This window comes from Halichoerus grypus, chromosome 6 (genome assembly GCF_964656455.1).
Source record: "Halichoerus grypus chromosome 6, mHalGry1.hap1.1, whole genome shotgun sequence".
Lineage (NCBI taxonomy): Eukaryota > Metazoa > Chordata > Mammalia > Carnivora > Phocidae > Halichoerus > Halichoerus grypus.
Window position 1 is genome coordinate 101,547,982 of NC_135717.1, and position 23,610 is coordinate 101,571,591.

General features: G+C 33.1%; 1 protein-coding gene across 9 annotated transcripts in view; it reads left to right on the plus strand.

Moving 5' to 3' along the window:
* The window catches only part of CCDC91 (coiled-coil domain containing 91), a 360,167-nt gene that overhangs the window by 46,720 nt on the left and 289,837 nt on the right, over positions 1–23,610 (plus strand). The gene's annotated exons all lie outside the window — the stretch shown is intronic.

Consider the following 23,610-nt stretch of genomic DNA (forward strand, 5'->3'; position numbering starts at 1 on the left):
TTTAATATTTGCAAGTAACTTTTTTCTTTGTTACTTACACTAGAAGTAGTGCCATTTATGTATATAGGTTGGTAAAATTTACCATTGATTTTAAATACAGTGTCCTTTATCATCTCTAATGATAAAGGAAAATCAGATCTGAGTATCATTTCTTTCAATGACACGCTATGATCTTTTTTGATGACCTATGAAGACTCAGGGAAGGATACCTAAAGTGGTCATTAGAAATACTTTCTTTCACTGGGTTTTGCAGTGCTTTGCTCTTGGAAGTAATGTCACTTTTATTAAGATCAGCCAGCATTTAAGTGTGTGTTATGTTTTGTTAGATCTGAGACTATCTAGATCAAAGAAATTCGAATTTAATCTATATCAAATGTATGTAATTAATAATGGTGTTGAATTATTTTTTGAATAAAGCAGAAATGGAAATACTCTTCCTCTCCTTGTGATTGTTTGGTGCTGGCACCTGCTTTCCTGATGGTGCCAAAAGGAATTACTTTCAGATGTTAAATCCACTGTAATTTTAAGTGATTCTTCTCTTTCGGCAAAGACTGGCTATTTCCAGTGACTTGTATAACATTGTTATTAGTACTTTTGTTACATAATACATAGACATAAATAATTTTTGGTAGTCATTAACATATTTCCCTTATTTTATATAAATATTATGTATTAGGTAGGGGGAATTTTCTGTGGAAGAGTATTACTATTCAGCTTTGTTCTTTTATATATAATATAGATATTCTGAATAGTATAAAATTACATTTATAAGCTTAATGTCAGTGCTGTATTATAATATGCCTTTTCTTTCTTCCATTTAATCTTTCTTGGCTTGAATTATTTTATTCTATAAATTATTTCGATATCTGCTGTTTTTATGTTGAAGTATGATTTTTTTATATGAAGTAAAAAAACCCAAAAACTGAGACTGCTGTATTCAAAACAGTTCAAATGAGAGTTTATATACTACATTAGAACATGGCTCAGATTATGTAGAATGATGTGTAGTCACTGTTACCTTAAAATTGGCCATGTGGTGAAATACGAAAACCTTTCTTAGTAACTAGGGTATCTTTAAAACCTGTAAAATACAGGTGAGCCACAATTTAGGACCACATAAAAAGTGAAAATCTGATTTATGGAAATAGGACTTAGTTTCATTATAGAATGATTTTTCCCCAAAGTTTGTTAAAAAATACACTTTCATGTATAATGTATGTGTATAATATGTATAATGTTTTTGCAGTTAAGTAGTTTTCAATACTTAATACTTTTTACTTTTGTGTAAGTATAATAATGATACTTTTTTTTTTTTTCAGATTTTATTTATTTATTTGTCAGAGAGAGCAAGTAAGCAGTGGGAACAGCAGGCAGAGGGAAAAGCAGGCTCTCCGCTGAGCAAGGACCCCCATGTGGGACTCCATCCCAGGACCCTGGGATCATGACCTGAGCCAAAGGCAGATGCTTAACTGACTGAGCCACTCAGGTGTCCCTGATGATATATTTTAAATAGAATGTTGTTCACAGCTACACCTCTTTTACAAAACAGAACATTTATCTCCTTTAGTCGCTTTCATCTGAATATAGTAGGTATGGTTTCTCGAGACCGTGACTTGTATAACATTGTTATTAGTCCTTTTATTTTGTTACATAATACATAGAAGTAGAAAAACAGGTAGAAGTATATACAACTGTGGTATTCTATACTAATGGAATTGAAAATTAGTAGTTTTATTTGTATATTTGTACTGTGTTGTAAGTGATTGACTTATTTTCTTTGATTTTCATGTAACTCTGAGCATATCTCTAATAGTTATGCTAGTCTCTTCCAGTTATGTTTATACACACACACACACACACACACACACACACACATATATATTTTTTTACATTGTGGTAGGCAGAAGAATGTCCTCCAAAGATAACAGGCCCTAGTCCCTGGAATCTGTAAATGTTACCTTATTTGGAAAAAGGTTTTTGCAGATGTGATTTAGTTAAGGATTTTATAAAGAGGAGATTATTCTATCCCAGGTTTATTCATTCATTTAGGAAATAATTATTGAGCATTTACAGTATGTCAGCCATTGGGCTTGATGCTGGGGATATGATGAGGGCCAAGAGAAAGATATTTGATGAATAATATTGAAAATCTTTGAAATAAAATAATTAGGGGAAGCAAAATAGAGGATCTTGAAATAGATTACCATACATACAAGAATGTTATATATGAAAATTCAATTCAGGTGAATGGGTGTGGATTATTTAACAAATAGTTCTGGCATATTTGGCTATCTATTTGGGGTAAAATAAAGTTGGATCTTTATCTTACACCATATACAAAAATAAATTCCACATGGAAGGACTTAAAACTTCTGCGTTAAATGTAGGAGAGGACATGTGCATTCTTGGGGTGAGGGAGACCTTAACCACCACTGTAAATCTACAAAAAGATACATTTGTATGAAACCTAACTTGAAAAAGTACACTATTTAAACAGTGGGTTTGGTAAAAATATTTGCAATTCAGAGGAAAGACAAAGTTGATCTGTTATTTGAAATAACTACTTAGATATTGACTAAAAGGGAGCATATAGCAAGCAACATAAGAACCATGAGCAAAAGGTATGAGGAAGCAAATTTAAGTGGGCAAAAACATATAAAAAAATGTTGAAACTCATGAATAGAAGAATGCAAATTAAAGTACTGATAAAATATTACTCTATCAAATTGCCTCTTTCAGCCCCTGCCCTTTATTGCGGGGAGTGTGGCGGGGGGGGGGGGGGGGAGGGGAAGAAAGAAAAAGAGGAAAGGACCAAAAATAATTTTTTGCTGGCAAGGACCTAAGGGAAAAAGTTATTTTTGTACTTTGCTGGTAGAAATGTGGATTAATGAAGCCTTTTTGGAAGAATATCTGACATTGGTTAAAATGAAAAAAAAACTATATACTGACTGATGTAACAATCCTTTTTTTTTTTGAATCTAGCCCATGGAAACATACCTACATACATAAAGTTTTCTGTACAAGCATTTGTATTGGCAAAACTTTGGAAACTAAGTATATGCCTATCAAAAAAGTTATGGTTGAATAAATATGTATTTATTATGCATCTACAGCGTGAAGTCTTAGTAGCAATTAATTAGAGGGAATCAGATACACACCAGTAGTCTAGGAGGGATTTCCATTGGATATTATTATGTGAGAAAAAATAAGAATGAAAAATGTGCATGATACTTTATATTAAAAAAATGCAGTGACAATACCATTATATATGTAGATGTGTATATGAGGGTACATATTTGTATATGTTATATGAGAATAGAGATATAGGTTAGATACATATTAGGTTGTTAACTTGGACCATCTGGGTGGGTGGATGGGTGGAGCTGGCGTGGGGGGTGTAAGGAAGGGATAGGTATATGAGGTAGGGAATCATGTCCACAAAGTAAGAAAAAAGGCTGCATTAAAAACAAGTTTTATGACAGTATGATCATGTTTATGCTTTAAAGTTAAAATTATACATTTATGTATTTATATATGGGAAAAGATTTTTTTTTAAATTGCATGTAGTGCTATTAATTACTATAGTTCTTTTGGAAAGGAGAATAAATTGTCATGTTAATGGAATATTATGCAGATACAAATACCACAGTTATGAAGAGTGCAGTTATTAAGCCATTAATGGCTGTGAACTATATTTATGATATATGAAAAAATGATTTATAGTCTCATGTATAATTTAAATATATATGTATATATTTAAGTACTGGAAGAGAATAGGGTAAAATGAAAATACTATAGGGGAGAGTATAGTGAATTGTTTTTATTTTGTTTTGACAAATTTTGGAGAAAAATATAGCTTAATAAGCTACAAATCAAATTTAGAAGAAATACTCATACTAAAAATTAATATATATGGATTTTTTTGTGATAAAACAGTTTTTAAATTATGTCTTTAGGCATTTGCAGGCTGTTTAAATTTGGAGTCAACTGGGCATTTTTTTTTTATCAATATCTTATTCCAAAAACTCAAGTCTCTTCATGATTTATTAATGAGAAATCTTTGGTTTCATGTACCATTATTTCTTACTAGGAGAAAAACTTTGGGTCTCTGGGAATAATTAGCATACTTTCATACTTTCCTTTAAGTATTGTTACAGATTCAGACAGCCAATTCTGTTAATAGCTTAGGCATTGTACATTATTATTTGATGATTGAGATCTTTACAAACTCTTTGAATCTGAATAAAGGTATGAGGAATAAGGAGCAGAGAAAGAGATAGAATTTGCTTTTAGTCCTTTATCTTATTTTGAGAGATCTTTCCAAATCTCTCATATGCTTTATTGTTTTTAGGTGTTTGTAGTGTATCTTACCTCACGTTAGGTTTTATGAGAATTTGTGACCTTTGTATTTATCTGGCATGGATTGTCTGAATTTTGTTGATTTGTGTTTGTTGTCTTTAACTGATTTTGAAAAATTTTCAGCCATCATCTTTTCAGATATTTCTTTGTCTCATTCTCTTTGGCTTCTCTTTCTGGGATTTTAATTACATATATTATAGACCCTCTGATACTGTTTTGCAACCCATGACCAGCCCATGCTTTTTTCTCTGTTTTATCAGTGTATGTTTGTGTGTATTTAAATTTGGATAATTTCTTTTGATTTATTTTTAAGTTTACTGATTTTTTTCTTCTATTCTGTATAGTTTGATGATAAGCCCAAAAGAAAGTTTCTTCTCTGATATTGTGGTTTTCATTATCAGCATTTCCATTTTACTTTTATTTTTGATAGTTTCCATCTATCTGTTGATATCCACTTATGCATGTTTTCTACCTTTCTATTATATTCTTATATTAAGCACAGTTACTTTTTTTTTTTTTTAATGTTCCTGTCATTTTGATCATCTCTTGGTCTAGTTTTGTTGATTTGTCTCTTGACTTCTTTCTTTCTTTTTTTTCCTTGCTTGTCTCATGATTTTTGTCACCATTTGTAAAAAAAAGATTGAGATAAATTGTATTTATGTCACAAAATGGACATACCTCTTTTTCTTCAGGTCACTGATGTTGGTGTTTCTAAAACATACTAAATTAATGCAGTATGAAACTAAGGCAGATATGTGATAAAATTGGCAAACCAATTCAAAGGAAAATGCAGCGTAAGTCAAAACACTTTAAAAGCGATATATTTAAGTTTTATCTTAACAGTTTATACTTTAACTTTTTGAACATATGTAGAATTAAAAGAAAAACTTTTATTTTGAAATAATTATAGATTTATACAAAGTTGCAACGATAATACAGAGAAGTCCTCTTTACTTTTCCTCCAGTTTCCCAAGTGGTTACATTTCATGCAACTACAGGATAATATAAACCAGAAAACTGATATTCATACAATGTGTGTGTATAATTCTGTGTCATTTTATCACATCTGTAGATTTGTATCACTATTCCCTCATCAAAATACAGAACTATTCCATCATCAGTAAGATCTCCCTTGTGCTACCCTTTTATAGTCAGTCCTACTCCCTCCCCCTCCACCATCCCTAACCTCTAGAAACCACTCATTTGTTCCCCATATTTACAATTTTGTCATTCTGACAATGTTATATAAATGGAATCATGCAGTATGTGACCTTTTGAGATTAGCTTTTTAATTTTTTTTTTCACTCAGTATACTGCCCTTGACATCCATCCAACTCATTGCGTGTTTCAATAGTTTTCTCTTTTTCTCCTTTTAATACTGACTAATACTTCAGTGGTGTGGATGTGGCACAGTTAGTTTAATATTTACTTATTTTAGGACATTTTAGTTGTTTCCAGTTTTTGGCTATTAAAAATAAAGCTGTGTCCAATCATGTACAGATTTTTGTGTGGACATAAGTTTTCCTTTCTTTGGGAAAAATGCCCAGAAGATCTTATTCCTAGATCTTATGGTAAGTATATGTTTAATTTTTAAAGTAACTTACAAATATATTTTCCAGAGTGGCTGTACCATTTTACATTTGTGCCATCAATGTTTGAAAGATCCAGTTTCTCTATATTCTTGCCGACATTTGGTATTGTCACTGCTTTTTTTTTTTTTTTTTTTAAGTAGGCTCCACACCCAGTGTGGAGCCCAACACAGGGCTTGAACTCAAGACCCTGAGATGGAGACCTGAACTAAGATCAAGTTGCTTAAGCAACTGTAGGCGCCCCTCACTGCTTTTTATATTAGCTGCTCTAATAGTTGTATAGCGATATCTCATGGTTTTCTTAATTTGCATTTCCCTAATAACTAGTGATGTTGAATGTTTTTTAATTTGCTTTATTGTCATTCTCTTTGGTGAAAGGTTTATATATATTATCCATTTTCTAATTGGGTTTTTTTTTTTTTTTTAAACCATTGAGTTTTGAGAGTTCTTTATATGGACCTGAGTCCTTTGTCAGCAGATATGTGGTTTGTAGATATTTTCTCCCAGTCTGTAGCTTTTCATATGGCATTGTATTTCTTTTTTTTGTTTGTTTTTTGAAATACTTAAGACATATGGAAAAGTTATATGTAGTCCAAATGATTCCTGTACTCTTCACCCAGATTTCCCTAATGTTAACATTTTACCACATTTAAAAAAAAATCATTCTCTCTCTGTCTCTTTCTGTCTCTGTATGCATATATATATCTATGTGTGTATGTGTATACACACATAGGCAAAAATACATATTATTATAATTTAACTTAATAGGAAAATAGACTAAAAATAGGAAAATGGACTGAACAATTAAATAAAAATGTAAATAAAAATAAAAATAAAATAAAAGAAATAAAAAAGTAAACCAAGAACTTACTGGATTTGGCTATGATGGACTAATACAGTTTGGATTACCATCTCGCTATAAATGACTATGATACTAGACAAGATATATGAAGCATCTATTTTCAGGCATTCAACAAGAGACAGCACAGGGCTGTGATCCTTGAGAAATAGGAAACACAGGAGGTTAATTTCATATTCTCCCCACTTTCTACCTGAGTACACTTTCCCTGACCTAAGAAATGGAGACAAGCTAGGGAACTGTGATTTTGATGGGTAGAGGAAACAAAGATTAGAGTTTGGGGAATCATGAGGCAGTTGGAATTTGCAGGCAGGGTATTGGAGAGGGAGTTACAGAGAAGTAACTTCAGGAATCTGCATAGGGTTTCCTTTAAATATGTATGCACCTAATAACAGAGCTTCAAAATACATGAAGGAAAAAGTGACTGTGTAGGATAAAAAGACGTATTCACAATGGTGAACAGCATTTTTTGGGCGGGGGGCAGAGGGAGAGACTCTTAAGCAGGCTCCGTGCCCAGTGTAGAGCCCTACGTTGGGCTTGATCTCACTACCCTGAGATCATGACCTGAGCCAAACCAAGAGTCAGACGCTTAACTGAGTGAGTCCTCCAGGTGCCCCGAACAACACTTTCAGTCAGTGTGACCTAGGTGACATTTGTAGACTGCTATCACCAATAGTTTCAGAATATACATTATTTTCATATGCACATGGAACTTTCACCATGTCTTTCTTTTGGGTGCTTAGTGGAGGTCTTCATGATGGACATTTGGATTGTTGTTACTTACTTTTAATTTTTTTTGTGTGTTCAGTGGGTATAAAGTAGCAGTAGCATTTCATTGTTTTAAAATTTGTATTTCTCTGATAATCTTTGAGGTTGAGAGTCTTATTCATTCAACAAAAATACATTGAGCACCACCTCTTTGCCAGTCACTTCTAGGTTCTGGAGATAATTGGTGATCAAACTGATAACAGTACTTGTCCTTGTGGAGTTTATATTTAGTGTGTGTCAGGGAGACAAACAATAATCATAAATTCAAAAAATAGATAAAGTATGTTAAATGGTAAGTGCTGTGCAGGGAAGGAGGAATTAGGAATGCTGAGGGGAAGGTTTTATTTAAAATTGGGTAGTTACAGTGGAAGTGATATTTGAACCAAGACTTGGTGGAAGTATGGAAGTCAAGCAGCTATCTGAGGAAAGAGTATTCTAGGTAGAAAGGATAGTTAGTGCAAAGTCTTAAAGCATTAAAAAAAAACCTGGCTACCTATAGTCATTATCCAAAATCAACTTAAAAATCATATTAGGACTTGATCATTTTGTAATGATAAAAAGTTAAATTCATAAAGAATGTATAGCATCAAATATACAGCAAAAAATGGGTAGAAATGTAAGGAGAAAGTGGTACCTCTACTATAATAATGAGAAATTTTAACTCATCTGTGATTATTGATAGGTGAAGCAAAAACAAAACAGAAAAAACCCAGCAAGAATATAGATCTAAATAGTACATTTTGTGGACATAACCTAGTTATGATATACTAGGACAGAACCTAGTATATATAGAATAAAAAAGACACATAACCACAGTTAAATCAGAGATTAAAAAGATAGTGAGAAATAAAAGCCATTTAAATCAGAAATGAAGTAAAATTGTCTTTGTTAAGGTGATAATGATACTTAGAAAACCCTGAAATTACACACACACACACACACACACACACACACACACACAGAAAAAAACTGTTGGAACTAATAAATGAATTCAGCTAAGTAGATGATACAGAGTCAACACACAAAACCAGTTGCCTTTCTATACAGTAACAATGAACAATCTGAAAAGGAAATTAAGGAAACAATTCCCTTTATAGTAGCATCAAAAAGAGTAAGATACTCAGGAGTTAACTAAGGAGGTGAAAGACTTGTACAGTGAAAACTATAAAACATTTCTGAAAGAAAGATGACATAAACGGGAAGACATCCCATGTTCATGGATTGGAAGACTTAAGATTGTTAAGATTTCAATACTAACCTTACTAAGTGATCTACAGATTTAATGCAATCCCTATAAACATCCCAATGATTTTTTTTTTATTTGCAGAAATATAAAAACCCATCCTAAAATTTATGTGGAATCTCAAGGGACCCTGAATAGCCAAAATGGACCTGAAAAAAAAGAACAAAGCTGGATGACTACACTTTCTAATTTTAAAACTTACTACAAACTAAGCAATCAAAACAGTGTGGTACTGGCATAAAGACAGATGTATAGATCCACGGACTAGAAGAGAGAGCCCAGAAATAAACCCTCTCATATATGGTGAAGTGATTTTTGGTAGGGGTGCCAGGGCCATTGGATGAGCAAAAGATAGTATTTTCAACAAATGGTGCTGGGAAAAGTAGATACCCACCTGCAACAGAATGAAGTTGGACTCTTTACTAATACTGTATACAAAAATTAATTTATAATGGATCCATGACCTAGTGTGAGATCTAAAACTATAAAAAATTTAAAAGAAAACATAGATCAAAACTTTGACATTGGATTTAGCAATGGTATCTTGGATATGACACTAAAGGCACAGGCAACAAAAGAAAAAAATAGACAAATTAGCCTTGATGAAAATTTTTAAAAGTTTGTGCATCAATGATATAAACTATCAACAGAGTGAAAAGATAACCTACAAAATGGGAGGAAATATTTGTAAATAAAGGATTAAAATCCAGAATATATACAGAGCTCCTAAAATTCAACAACTGAAAACAAACCACCAGATTAAAAAATGGGCAAAGGACTTGAATAAAATCTTTTAAAAGAAGATACACAAACGAGCATATGAAAAGAAGGTCAACATCATTAACTATTAGGGAAATGAAAATCAAAACTATGAGGTACTACCTCATATTCAATAGGATGGCTATTGAAAAAAATACTGTCTTGATGATGATGTAGAGAAATTGGAACCCTTGTGTGCTGTTATTGGGAATGTAAAATGGCACAGCTGTTGTGTAAAACAGTATAGTAGTTCCTCAAAAGTAAAACTAGAATTGCTATATTATCCAACAATTCCACTTCAGGGGATATACCAAAAAGAATTAAAAGCAAGTTCTTGAAGAGATATTTGTATGCCAGTGTTAATAGCAGTATTTTTCATGATAACTAAAACATGGAAACAATCCAAATGTCTATGGAAAGATGAATGGATAAGCAAAATGTGGTATTCAATAGTCACATTTCTAGAAAAATATTACTTACAAAATTTGAGGGAGAAATTAAAAGTCTGAATCATCCTATAGTTATAAGAAATTGAATCTTCCCACAAAGAAAGCAACAGCCCAGATGTTTACTAAGCAAGTTTCTACCAAAATTTTAAGAAATGGATTATTCCAATCTGTTGCAATCTCTTTTAATTAATAGAAAAGCAGGGATGTTGCACCAGCTAGTTCTGAAAGCCCCACATAACCCTGATACCTAAAACAGATGAAGACATTACAAGAAATGAAAATTACGGATATATGTCCCTCATGAATGTAGATGTAGAAATCTCAAATAAGGTAATAATACATTGAAACCAACTTTGTGAAAAGGCATACCCTCTTCCCACGTTGGGTTTATTTCAGGTGCCCAAGAATGTTTTACTATTATATGATCTATAAATGTAAATGATGACCTTAATAGATTAAAAGAAAAATCATGATAATTTCAATAGATACCAAAAAAGCATTTAATAATCAATTTAAATTCATGGTAAGAATGCTTAGTAATTAGGAAAAGAGGGAAATTCTTTAATCTGTTGGGACAATTAAGAAAAACAGTCATCAGCAGATATCTTTTAAAATGGGGAAATATTAAAAACATTTCCTTTAAAAACAGGAATGACATAGGCATGGCTGTTATCACCCATTCTGGATATTATTGCTACATGAGAAATCATCTCAAACTTAATGACAAAACAACTAATGGATTCTGAGAGAAACTTGGACAGTGCAGAATAAGAAGGTTTGTTACTACTCCGCCCTTTATAATATATCAGTAGTATGACTCGAACACTAGACTTGGTGTCTAGGGGCTGGAATCATCTGGAAGTATGTTCATTTATCTGGTGATTTGATTTCACTTGGCAGTCTGAGAACTAAATTAGGCCATCAGTTGGAAAATTTACATATGGCTTCTCTGTGTGGTCTCTCCAAATGGTGTGGTTTGGCCTTTTTCACATCATGGCAGCTGGGTTCTAAGTGCAAGCAGTACTAGAGCACAAGGCAGAAATGCAGTGCATTTTTATGACCTATATGGGGAAGTTGCACAATGTTAGTTCTGGTGTGTGTATTGGTTGTGGAAGTTACATAATGATCTACATAGATTTAAGGGAAGAGGACAGAGACTCTACAAATCATTGGGAGGAGTATCAGCATTACATTCTTAGAAGAATATGTGAGTTGGGAGATATTTTTGTTACCATCTTTGGAAGATATAATTACTATATTGCCTCTTGTACTTAACATTCTTTAGAGGACATAGCCAATGCTTTAAGACAAGAAAAAGGAATTAGAGGTATTACAATTGGAAAGGAAGAAATAAAAGTATTATCTGGAGGCAATATGATCATTTACATATAAAATCAAAAGAATATAGGTAAATTATTAGATAGAAGAGTTTGGCAAAGGTGAGTAGCCATATATAGATAGACTAATATACAGAAGTTAATTGCATTGTTATAAAATAGTGACAAACAGCTAGGAAACATACTTTAAAAGAAGACATTAAATGATATCATAGGATATCATTATCTAGGAATAAACATAGGGGATTTATAAGACTACTTTAGGGAAAATTGTAATATTCTATTAATAGGCATTAAAAAAAGACTCATTCTATATTTGAGTCATAAGATACACCACGTTTATGGGCAAAATGGCTCAATATCATAAAGACTTTATGTCTACTGAAAGAAATCTACAGCCAGAAACCAGTCCACACATTTAAGGAGCTTTGGTACATGATAAAGATGGCATATCAGATTAGTGAGAAAATAAGTTACTATTTAATAAATGAAATTGTCAAAAGAAAAATTGGATCTCTGCACCTACCATATACAAAAGTTAAATTGCAGATTGGTTAAGTACTTAGGTGTCAAAAATAAAATATTAATTTTGTAGAAAATACAGGTGTTTGTGTTTTAGACCTAGGGATAGGAAAGGATTTAAAAAATATGACTAAAATTTGCTAAATTATAATATAATAGATTAATACAGGTAGTATCCTAAGATATTTTGTTCATCAAAAGTTACCTTAAAGGATATGAAGAAATAAGTTATAAAATAGAGGATATTTGCAATATACAAAGCTGACAATGATTGATATCAAGAATATTTCTAAAATTATATAAATCAAGAGGCACAGACAAAAAATAAAAAAGCTATAAATAGGTATTTCACAAATTATATATGATTAATAATCATTTGAAGAGATTTCAACTTCATTAATAATTGGGGAGATCAAATTAGGTACACAGTGAGATACCATTTAAAACCAAGTGTTGGAAAGGATGAGGATTCACAGTACTTTTATACATTGCTTCGACAACTACAATTTCTGCAACCATTTGGAAAATAGTTTTTCATTATCCCATGAAGCTAAATGTAGACACACTTTATAACCCAGTGATTTTACTTGTAGGCATATACCCAAGAGAAATACTGTATATATACAAAAGTGGATGTGTTGGAGAATGTTCATAGCATCTCTCCTCTCAATAGCAAAATAGACACTGAAATGTCTACTGACAGGAAAGTGACTGAATAAACTGTGGTATATTACGTAGTAAAAAAATGAATGGTAGCTGAAATAATAATGACATAATATGTGAAAAAGTTAGGTCTCCCTAATTTGTATGTCATGGGACACCCTTTAAAAATAGCTAAAATAAAAATAGTATGCTTTTTGTTAGTAGATATAGATAAAATGAAACTCTATTTTTGAAAGCAAGGGAATGATGAAAAATGAATTGAGGATTGTGTCCTGGGGAAGGGTTGCATGTAATTTATTATCAGGATCTTTAGTTTTGTGCTTGGTGGTGGGTTTCCATAAGCTGATTTTATTAGAAACAAACTAGTAATAATAATAATAAATAATAATAATAATAATAATAAAAAACCAGATGCCTTGAGGCAGGGTATGACAGGGAGGCCATGTAGCTAGAACAGAGTAAGTCAGGGGGAGTTATAGATGAGGTCAGGGAGGCACTAGGGGCCTCTAATTAGGTCTAAGACAAAAGTAAACAAATATTTAACAAGGGTTTAAAGCTATTTGTGAATAATGTATTTGAACACTGGGACACTAAGTTTATAATTTCACTCTTGTCTACCCAAAATAGTTTTGTGGTTTATTGTATCAGAATAACATATTCCAGGTAGGTGTGATTATTAGATATATCTATCCAGATAAATGAGATTTCACTGTAAACAGAAAAAAAATATAAATGAGAATATATAAAACCATGAAAGAAATGAAACACTTTCTTATTGGAGAGAATATTAAGTGTGTGATCTTCTGCACTTGATAATGTCAACACTGTTTTTACCATGTTGTATAGTATGCCCTTTTATGCCTTAATGTAATTGTAGGCTTTTTATAGGACTTATTTTTACTTTTAATGATCAATGCCAGTGCAATTCACAACTTTGTCTTTATGCTTACTTTGCTTATATATGAGGCTCCAAAGTTCATGTCTCATAGAGGCATGGATTTTTCATTCTTGTTTTGAAAGCTTTGAAGGTGAGACTGACGTGATGATAGTCTTAGAGCTTAAAACACAATTGTTTTAGAACAAGTTGTCCAGTGTGATAAATGGATTGGGGAGCAGGATGACAAGTAAGTTCTGGTAATTTTCAAGAAATAGTGATTGTATCTGAATCAGAAGGATGATCACCAGAGGAGAAAGGAAAGGAAGAGTGGGGAAAATAAAATAGGATTGAATGACATACTTGGCTACAGTATAAAGCAAAGAATGTAAGGTGACACTAGTTTCTGCATTTTAGAGGGATTAAAGAATAATATTATTGACTGAAAATGACAGATTCAGAATAGAAAGTATTTAGAAAGTTCTTTATGAAGAAGAAAGGAATTTAATTTTAGTCATAGAATAATATTTTTAGAGGATCTTACAATGCAATATCTTAGAAGTCATCTAATCATTCTGTTCATTTTACATATGAGGACACTGAAGTCGAGAGAGGTGTGGTGATTTGACCCGAGTCACATGGTTCAAATATACACTCTTATATGATTGTAGGATATGGATGTGTTGAAATTGAGGATGGTAGCAGAAACTAGGTTACGGAGGTTCATTAATTCATTCTAAGAATTTTGATTTCATCTATAAAGTGATGAGGAGTTGCTGAAAGATTTTAACTAGGTGAGTATTTAAAAGGATCATTGGGGTAGCAGAATGGAGAATGGAGTAGAAAAGGAGCAAACTGGAAACAGAACTATTTTGAAGGCTGATGGTATAAACCAGATGAAATACCATGGTGGCTTTAACTAGAGTGAAGGTATTGGGGAGGGGGGTGGATGGATTCTAAAGGTGTTTAGGACCTAGGATTTGGTAATTGACTGGATGTATGAAGTGAGAGAGAGAAGGAGGCAAAGATGACTCCAGGATTTTGTCTTGGCCAGCTGTTTTGAGATGGTAGTACCAATCACTGAGTGAAGGTATTCTGGAGGAAAAGTAAATTGACTTTGATGGGAGAGATCTTGAGTTCCGTTTTGCTTGTATTGAAATTGAGGTGCCTGTTATATTGGAAAAAAGGCTATTCAATTGTCTGTTGTTTATGTGGCTCTGGAGCTCAGGAGGTGGATCTTAACTAGAGATTTCTTAGCTTATATTTGTAAGTGAGTCCAACGGAATGAATGAGATAGTCTAGGGAGCGTATTTGAATTGAGATAAAAAGAAGGGGTAGGTTGGAGTGCTTAATTAGGAACACCATCATTTAAAGGGTAGAAATACCAGCAAGGGAGATTGAGAAGCAGCAGCCAGAGAAATAGGAAAAAAGAGGGAAAAGAAGTATGGTTGTCTTGTAACGGGATGAGAGTGTTTTGAGAAGGAAAGACTGGTCAAATGCTGTTAGTGTTCAAATAAGACAAGGAATTGAAAGTGTCTTTTTGCATTTAGTGAAAAGGAGGTAATTGGTTACAGGCATCGCTGTAAGAATAGAGCATTTATGAAGTTGAGCTGTGAAAAGGAGGGGGCTGTGGTTGGAGAAGAATGTGTAGTTGAGGATGGTTTTGCTTTTGTTTTTGTTTTGTTTCATTTTTAATGATAGAGGACCTGGAGCATGTTTCAGTGTTTTGGGAGGAGCCAAATAAGAGGAGGAAGTTAAATATTTAAGAGAAAGTACAATTGAGAGAGCCAACCAAGTCTGAGAACACAGATGAAGGAATTAGCTTTAAGAAAGTAGAGGGATTCCTCTTTCTGTGTGAGCAGAATAAACTGGAATAGTTTGGTACAGATGCTGGTAACTATAGTTTTGGTGGAAAGATGTTAAGGGACTTTTCTTAAAATGCCTTCTGTTTTAGCAGGAGGCTTGGTTATGTGCTTTGGTTACAGGAAGGAATGGGGAGGTTGGTAATTTGAGGAGCATTGAGAATCTTTGAAGTAGTTGCTGGAGAATTAGAGAAAGTGCCTTAATGAGAGAAAAAATGGGTGTGATGGGCAGCACCATGAATCCTGTTGAAGATGGGAAACATGAATTTTATAGTGAATTCTCTTAAGTTCTCAGCAGAAGTCAGGTAATTGGATATTGTTGGTGGTTCTTGGGAGCCATTGTCAGTTGCCTTGTACCACTCCAAATTTGAATCAATTGAGAAATAGAACCAAGTAATAGGAATCAGAAAAGTGCTTTTATTGTTAAAAGTTTAGTGTAAATGTGGTTTGGACTGAGGTGGAAATGAGTCTCCCACAAGTTCTCTTCTGAATTAAATTTATACATCCAGTCACAGGCTAAAAAACATGTCTTCATGCTAAGAAAATGAAGTTCTTCTCTGATGAGCTTCTTTCATGCACGTTGCACTAGAGGAATAATATGTTTATGGGCACACAGTTCCCAGTGAGGAACTCAAAGAGCTTGTACTGTGTATGCATGCTGACTTCATACATTAATCTCACCCAACAGAGAACCTATGGATGTCCTGCTCTCACTACTGTTTTTCTCTTGGGAAGTAAAGAAGAGAGAGAAAGAGACTGTAATATTTCTTAAATCTTGTTTCTATCCAGAGAAGGTCTGTGTCCTCTTTTAAAATGTGAGATGAGGTAGTATACCTACCCCCTAACATTGAGGGTCAAGATTTTGCCAGATAGGAGGAGTATAACTGATAGAGTGAGTATTTTGAGTTGACAGTAGGATAGCCATATAAAAGTATTTATTATTTGCTTGGAAATATATAACTGAACACAGTGAGGTGGTTAATTTTGGAAAATTTGGGCAGAGCATTAAGATCATGATTAAATGCAGTCTTTGAAGAACAGGATAATGAGACAGGATCGGAGATCCATCCATCAGCTGAGGGAAGGATTGCTATGAAGGAGTTGGAGGAGGTAGAAGTAACCAAAGAGGTTGGGAAATAGGTAAGGGTTTGGAGAATGTAAGTGCTGTGCAATTTTTGTTTCTTGTTATCAGCTGGGATATGTAAATTTTTTGAATGAAGGCTGGCAAAGACAAAAACTTAATGGATAGTACAGATGAAAATTATATAAAGGAAAATATTTAGTTACTAGAATTACCAGTGGTTGGGATGTCTTCCTATCTGGTTATTTATGAATAGGATATTTTTCAGGTAGTAAATATATATCTCAGTTATTTTTTTTACTTGTGACATTTCGCCATTGGCAGTAGTCTTTGTAGTATAGCAATAATTTTGTAATTCAGCTTCATATAGGAAGTTTCAAAATTATTATTAACCCTAATAATAGCTGGATACTTAAGGGAGAGGTGGATAACAATATAATTTCTCTTAAGATGTGGGCCTTCAAGCTCATGCCTTTATATGGGTAGATCTGTTTCAGTGCTAGCAACCTGATCCTCGACTACTCAAGTTCCAACATGTTTTTCTTAGAGAAATAAAAGGGAAAGGGAAGTCATGTGGGAACTATTAGCAACTCATTTGCTTTCATTTAGTGATGTATTCCAAAAGCACTGATTCAAAAATATTCTTTGAGACCCTACTATGTGCTGCTCAGTTGAAGATGCCAGAGAGTTAAAAGTAGGTAAAAGAAATGGTCCCTGCACTATCTCAGAAGAGCTTATATGAAATTAGGTCAAAAAAAATTTTCCTTGAATAGATAAGCCTGAAATTCTGATCTTATATGATTAGACTCTTCAAATTAGTTGAGTCTTAGTGGCTCTTCGTTTTTAACTTTGACTAAGGGGTGTGTGTGTTTGTGTTTGTGTGTGTGTGTGTGTGTTTGTATATTTCCTTTGTTCTGTTTCCTTTTACCAATTTATGTTTGCCCAGGACAGTCAGAAAAAAAAAAATCACTTGTCTGTTGCTTCTAGGAAACATGGCATGAAACAGGATCAAATGGAAAAATATTGGGATTATGGGGATGTTGTTTAGCCAGTAGTTTTTCAGATGGAATGGAGATTGAGTTAAGTGCTAAGTGGACAATGTTAACAGTAGGACACTTTGGGCTGATTGAATAATCTGGATGATCTTTGGAAATTGTACTTTTTGAAGTCAGTTACCTAAGTGGTTTTTTTTTCTTAGATTTTTTTTTTTCATTTTGTTTCATTTTTAGCAACTTTGGTGTTTGAGATGCACTTTTACATTTTGTATAAACTTGTAATAAATGTTAATGTTATAAAGGAGACTAACATGAAAAAATTTAATTTTTTCACTGGCTAAATACTAATTTAAAACATTTAAGCCTTTGTTTATAGTTTTGTTAAAAAAAAAAAACTTTCTTGAGTTTTTTTTTTTTCCCAAATATTTTGATAGAAAGAATAGATGTGTTGGCTCATTGTGCCATGATGTTTTTTTAATACTATCATTAAAGAAATTAATTATATATGCATACAGTTTAAAGTTGTAAAATATTTGTTATGAAACACAGCCATCTCCTATCCCTGCCTTTCTTTTCTCGCCTCTCCATTTCTTGTTTTCTAGAAGCAAGATGTTTAGAACATATAGTTGATTTTTTTAGTGTTTACCAGTGCATCCCTAAACATGTTTGTTATTGCTGCTTCTTGATTTTTCAGTTTCATACCCATCAGCTTTCCAATATGGAAGATGAAGCTTTGCTGTCTTTCACCACCCCCTCTAACACCCATACCACATAATTCATCTTCTTTCTCTTACCTTTCCAATATGGTTTTATTATAATTTTGGTGCCAGTAGTTATTCATTATTATTGCTATGTAAATAGTATTCACAGCTAAAAAATATAGTACTGTAAAAATGTTTACTTTTCCTGTCTAACATACCATTTTCTCTCTGTTTTCATTTGGTTAATGTTTTCATCACTAATTCAAATCTGAATTTGCCCCCAGTTGTTTAACATTACTCATGTATGGTAAAACACATGAGACAGACTATTAATTTGATTTGCTTGAATACTTTACCCAGGAGCTTTCTGATCTGTGCAAATTTAGGTAGGTTGCTCCCTATTCTTGCTATATAGATAGCTTGGGAACTCACTTTACCATTATTCTGGGGGAATTCCCTTTGCTTTTCACTTTAGTTAGATCACCTATTTTCTAATCCCATTTCTTCCTTGTGTCTTACTCCCTTGGTTTACTCCATAGCTTTTTTTTTTTCCCTAAGATTTATTTATTTGAGAGAGAGAGACAGAGAGTGTGTGCACGCACATTGTGGGGAGCAGCAGAGGGAGAGGGAGAGAGAAACATAAGCAGACTCTGTGCTGAGTGCAGAGCCCCACGAGGCACTTGATCTCATGATCCTGAGATCATGACCTGAGTCGAAACCAAGAGTTGGATGCTTAACTGACTGTGCTACCCAGGCGCCCCTCCATAGCTTTTTTTTTTTTTTTTTTTTTAAGATTTTTATTTATTTATTTGACAGAGAGAGACACAGCGAGAGAGGGAACACAAGCAGGGGGAGTGGGAGAGGGAGAAGCAGGCTTCCTGCAGAGCGGGGAGCCCGATGCGGGGCTCGATCCCAGGACCCTGGGATCATGACCTGAGCCGAAGGCAGACGCTTAACGACTGAGCCACCCAGGCGCCCCCCTCCATAGCTTTTTAAGAAAGAATGGGAAATAATTTTTTTTGAGACTTTGCAGTATGAGTATGACTTTAGTCTTCCCACAAATTAGTTATTTGTTGGTTTGGCTCATTTTAGAATTCTATGTATTAATCATTTTCCCTCACAATTTTAAAAGCATTGTTCCATTGTTTTTCACCTTCCAGTGATGCTGTTGTGAAGTCTTATGTCATTGTATTCTTTATCCTTTGTATGAAACCTATTTTATCCCTCTGAGGGCTTGTAGGATCTTCTTTTTGTCTCTACTGTGCTTTAGTGTGGGTTTGTTCTTCTGTTTTCTTGGATTAAATCTGGAAATCATATCCTTTAGGTTTAGAAAATTTTCTTGAATTATTTTGTTGATGATTTCTTCCCTTTTTTCTGTTTTGTTTTTCTAGAATTCCCAATATTAGATATTGCATATTCTGGACTGGATCTTTTAATTTTCTTATGTTTTTACTCTGACTTTCCATTTCCTTTTCTTTTATACTCTTCTTTTTAAAAGAAATTTCCTCAGCTTTATTATCCACCCTGCAGTTTTTCATTTCTGTAATCATTTTAATTTTCAAGACCTTAGTCTTGGTGCACACCCCTCTCTCATTTCTTCCCCCCCCAAAATTAGGGCTTCCTATTCTAATTTCATGGATGTACTATCTTCTATTGTTAACTCTCTGAAAGTACTAGTTATAGTTTTATTTTTTTGACAGTTTTCTTGTGTAGACTCTATTCCTTCCATCTTTTTTCTTTCTTTTTTTTTGCTTGGTCTCTTGTTTTTTATATTAGATACTTTCTTCATATGTAAGAGTGAATGAAGCACTACTAATAAAGTACAAACATTTGTATAATACTTAGAATGTGCCAGACACTGTTGTAAGTGCTTCATCTATTTTCACTTATTTAATCTTCATAAGGACTTTAAGAGCTAGTTACCATTATTATTATTAGTAGTAGTATTAGTATCACTATGTGACAGATAAGGAAACTGAGGTACACAGTGTTTAAGTAATCTGCCCAATGTAACATAGTTAAGTGGCAGAACTAGAATTTGAATCAAGGCAACCTGACTCGATAGTCTTTTCTTTTAGCCTTTATGCTATTCATCCTCTTATTGAAATCAGGAGCAAATTGGAAATTCTGTGTAGGTGGTTAGGGTTTGTCAAAGTAATGTTACCTGAGTGAACTGTTTTTTGTTTGTTTGTTTGTTTTTGATGGAGTCTCTCATGAGGTCCTTTTTCATGGGTTTAGATTCACCAAAGAAGAATTTTTTTTTTAATATTTATTTATTTATTTTAGAGACAGAGAGCAAGTGTGGGGAGGGGCAGAGGGAAGGAGAGAATCTTGAAGCAGACTCCCCCCTGAGTGCGGAGCCTGACACAGGGCTCAGTCCCAAGACCCTGAGATCATGACCTGAGCTGAACTCAAGAGCAAGTCGCTTAACTGACTGAGCCACCCAGGTGCCCCAGAGAAGAATCTTCTAAGATGATGACTAGAGACTGAAACATAGCTGCTGGCAGTTTGGTTGCCAAGTAATCAAAGAGGATTGGGAGAATGGGTCTCAATATTTAATATAACTTTTAGTCCAGCAGTTTCAGTGTCTTCTAATCTGGACCCTTGACTTTATCCTGTCTAGGGAATAAACCTTCAGTCTTTTGTGATGAAGAACTGTAAGTTGTCCTGTTTTGCAGATTCTGGAAGGGGATCTTGCTGTACATTTGCCACTCTTATTTTGAGTCTCACCTTTACCCAACTTTCATTGCCATGCATTCCTAAGCCTTTTGTAGATTCTTTGATGTAAATGTGATTGATTCTTATTTTCCCCAGTGGTAGTTTTAGATTCATCTTCCTTATATTTGCTTTCAAATTTTTTTGCAGTTTTCTCATTTCACATTCTCTTTGACCCTGTGTTTATGCAGAAACAAACAATCAAAACAAATCTTTGCTATCTTTTAGGAAAAGACTTTGCGGAAAAGACTTTAATAAAATTCATGTTTTTAATGTGCCATTTAAAATTCTTTGTTAGGTCTGTTGAAATAGATCTCAAATATCTCCCACCTGAAGCACTTAATGATGTGCCAACTAGATATATCACCATCTGAAAACCTTTTCCTCCCACCCTGGACATTTTTTCTTCTTTCTTAAGGCTGCTTTATAGCTCATATTCCTAACATTCTCATGGTTTTCTTATACTCTTCCCCTCCTGCCTCCCCAGACCATAACTCCTTGAGGATCTTGAGTGTTCTCTTCTACAAAGTTGCTTAATAAAAATTTGTTATATTAAGTGTTGTATATATGTTTTTCTTATAAAATATCAGCAATGTATTAAATACGGAGAATAATAAAGGAGGGAATTGATACAATAGTGCAACAGAAGAGATCAAATTCAGATATAAAGAAGTCTGAGAATTGTTAAACTAGATACTGTGAAATCTTTCAATGTAGATACCTAATCATAGCAATCACACATCTTTCCTCCTGCCATGACACAAAGAATGAACTACATGATCTTCCAACATTTGAGCCAGGCTCATGACTTTATAAGTTACATGACAGATATATTTGGTGTTGCTGTATTATATTTAATGTTAAGTCCTAGAAATAGTCTAAAAAATTATAAATGCATTTTAGATAAAGTAATGTTTTAAATGTGCTGGAGTAGCTAAATCTGTAAAGGAGACCACACTTGTAATATTTCCTTTTTAAAAACTAATTTTTAGTTTTTGTATTTAGTAAAGTTGATTTGTACATATCAGTGCTGTTAATTTTACTTTCTCCTGGTCTTTGTAATGTTCAGAAGGAAACAAACTATTGCAGGATTTGAAACTAAAATATTTGGAAAAATGTTAATGCTTTAAAATAATAATATTTCTTTAATTGTTATATTTTAAGAAATTCAAGACACATTTATCTCTTAAAATATGTTAGTATTTCTTTGAAAATAAAGTAGAGGAAAACTGTCATCTTCATTTTAATATGTAAAGGTTGCTGGGATATGGAAAACATCAGTGATCATTGCTATATTCTTTTGTAGAGTTAAATCAGTACTTAGGAAGGTGAAGGTATTTGGTTCATTACCACAGGCAAACAAGCTGAGGTGATTGTTAAACATGGCTATTTATTTTTGTTTTCAAGTTTTCTGGCATCTTACAAATAATTTATTGGGATGTGATTTACAAAAACATAGCATTACTCTAGAAATTCTGTTATTTTGAAAGTGTATTATTTGGACACAGTGTTGTAGATGCTAAAAATATTCTTTAATTGTCTCTGAGATTCATGGAATACATGTGGAAAACACAAACTTAGTGTTTATAGTTTGACTTGGTTAATTCTCAGTATCCATATCACTCTTATTTCATAATTTCTTCATGAAAAATATAATCATATACAGATTTCTATTTGCTTGCAATACAGAATTAATGTGAATTCCATTTCAAACTAACCACCATCAAAAGTTTCTGAAAGTCTGGTTTATATTTTTTAAGTGTTGTATGTGGATGACTTGCTTAGCTTTGATTTTTGTGAGAAATACATCTTTTAAAAAAGTTTTCATCAAACTATTAAATTGTAGGTAATGGTGACAACAGTGGTATCTCATTTTGGTTAATTTAATGTCCTTCCTTTTTATAATGTACTTCTGCCTCCGTATATTCCTTTTAGTGTCATTACCTACCTGAGTTTCTGTGAAAATAAATTTTCTTTGTCTATTAAAACAATCCTTGAGATTGTGTTTCATTGTTTATTTTTCTTTGACTAGTTTTTGAGTTTTATTTTTGAAGGCATTAATATTAATTTCGTTGACAAGATAAGATCTGGCTATAGATGACTACTGCTTCATCACTTAAGGCAGAGTACCTTAGAAAATGCTTTAGAGTCATTGCTTAACATGGTTTAATTTGTTTAGCTGTTTTTTTTTTAGAAGTTGGAGAAAGTTGTTTTCCTGTAACCAAGTCCATCTTGTATTAGTGAGTCAAAGAAACTATAATTAATAATTTCAATACATTCACTTTTGAAAGATAAAAAAGGAAACCAGTTATTATTGACCAGAGTATTACTTGTGGCTACTGATTCACAATTTATTGTGATTTTTTTTTTTCATTTAAATGTATACCATCTATTACTTGTTTTGCTTTTCCAGGTTTTTTTGATTTTTTAATGGTTTGTTAGATAAAAGCTTTTTCTTTTTCTTCTTTTTAAAAGTCCCAGTACTCATGGTTTTCTCCTTCCATTTTTGTGATACACATTAAGGACAAAATAAAGCATGTATTATCTTAACTGCTTGTCTCTCTTACATAGTTTAACTGTAAAGAGAAGAATTCAGGATATTCACTTGTGTTTTTCTCTTCCCTGGTCTCCCATGAATACATGACTTGATTTATCTTGATCAGCCTAGTAACTTGCTCCACATTTTTCCAAAAGTGCAAAGCAGTTTCAGCTAAAAATACACATATCAAAATGCTCCAGAAGTTGTGGCCACAGCTCAAAAATGCTGATCAATTTTGAAAATCTAAATCAACCTCGGCCATGAAACCGAGGGAAGAACCTTTGTGGTGGGGGAC